We start from the raw sequence: 2046 nt of genomic DNA, 5'->3' as shown, positions 1-2046 counted from the left end.
TTAAACTATAATAAATAATGGTGATATATGATTGTTATTGAGGTGACATATTGATAATATTTAAATAAAATTTAAATCAATTATGTTCATTTATATTATTTATTTATTCTAAAATTATTGTAAACAATAAATGCTTCTCAATAAGTATAGCATGGATCAAAAGAAAGTTCAAGAAATAGACCCAAAAAAATAATGTCTATATTTGTTTAGTAATGTTTTAAAAATGAAAAAATGTAAAAGTAAAAAAAATACGTGCTATAAAGTTTCTTTGAATGATTTTCTTTATTATTATTATTATTATTTTATGGTAAAATATTTATTGCAATACTCTAACTTGTTTAAAATAAAAAATTTCACATCTTAAAAATAATTTTAAAAAAATTAATAAATAGAAAGTTAGAGTGCTCAAACAAAAAATTTCGAATATTATATAAATAAAATAAAGTAAAAAACGGTGAAATATGATTGTTATTGACCGGAGATATATTGATAATATTTTAATAAAAACATAAAATAAAAATAAATAAATGTAAAATAAAATGCTAGAGTGTTTGATATATTTCGATTTAATGGACTTTAAAAATACATGTACTTTCATTTAATGGAATTTAAAATTAACGTTGAAAATTAATTCAACCTTTTCTTATGTTCTATTTCTTATTAACTTTACAATACTTTTGGTTACCTACTATGAATTCTAAAGTGTATTTCATTTCATTTTATGTACATGTATTTGTTTTAATTTGGTATTGTTCAAAAATAGTATTTCCTTGATGATTTGTTATATTAATATATGCATCCACTTTTCATTCATAAATATTTAACCAAATTAAAGGCTTTCCATCTTACCAAGAAAATAATATTTTTTTAAAAAATAAGAAAAATTATTGTTAAAAATATAAACAAAATAAATTAAAAATTATAATAATATTTATTAAATAGTATTTTTTTTTAATAAATCACGTATAATATATTAAAATATAAAATAGAACACACTCATTTCACATTTTATTCAATTCGGTTAAACAACTCATTTTCTCACATATCCTATCACATATTTTTTTTCCAATAAACCTCTAATCTCATGACTTTACACTTTCACTTTGGTCTATTAAATATCTGATTCATATTTTTTAATATTTAGTATCGTGAACTCACACTTTGGTCAATGAAATATTTTATTTATATTTTATAACCATTTTTAATTGTTACCGACTTATTATCCATCAACAAACCACATCTCAATCAAACTTGGTTGAAGGGTTGTATTTATTTTGTTAGGTTGCAAGTTCGAAACATACATAACCGTTTTTAAGTTTATAGGCGGGTCAACCCACAATCCAACCCAAGTATACATTTACTCTCACATATATATCCAAATTAATCACAGCCCTCGATCCGGCAATCCGGACACTTTGAAAATTAAGTATAATTATATATATATATATTAGTTAGTTAAAAAGTTAAACTTATATTGTTAAGTATATCTCGCGTTTATCAAATTTGATGTTGAATTTAAAATATAAAGTCTTATTATTCTAGTTAGTTAAATAGTTCTACTTATTTTGTTGAAATAAAATGTAGAACACTCTCATTTCATATTTTATTCACTTCGGTAAACACAACTCATTTTTTCACATGTCTCATCACATATTATTTTTCCAATGAACCTCTAATCTCGTGAATTTACACTTTCATTTTGGTCTATCAAATATCTAATTTAATTTTTTTTAATATTTCGTATTATGAACTCATACTTTGGTCAATCAAATATTTGATTTACATTTTTTAAACAATTTCAATTGTTACCAGTCTATTATTCCTCAACAAACCATAACGTAATCACACTTGGCTAGAGAGTTGTACTTATTTTGTTATATTGCGAATTCAAAACATATATAATCGTTTTAAGTTTATGGGCGGGTCTATCCACAATCCGACCCAAGTATCCATTTATTCACACATATATATCCAAATTAACACAAACTCTAGACGCGACAATTCAGACACTTTAAAAATTAAACATCATTATATATAATATATTAG

Source organism: Impatiens glandulifera, chromosome 4, assembly GCF_907164915.1.
Source record: "Impatiens glandulifera chromosome 4, dImpGla2.1, whole genome shotgun sequence".
Taxonomy (NCBI): Eukaryota; Viridiplantae; Streptophyta; class Magnoliopsida; order Ericales; family Balsaminaceae; genus Impatiens; species Impatiens glandulifera.
The sequence above is the reverse complement of the archived record's forward strand: the minus strand, read 5'-3'. Positions refer to the sequence as shown.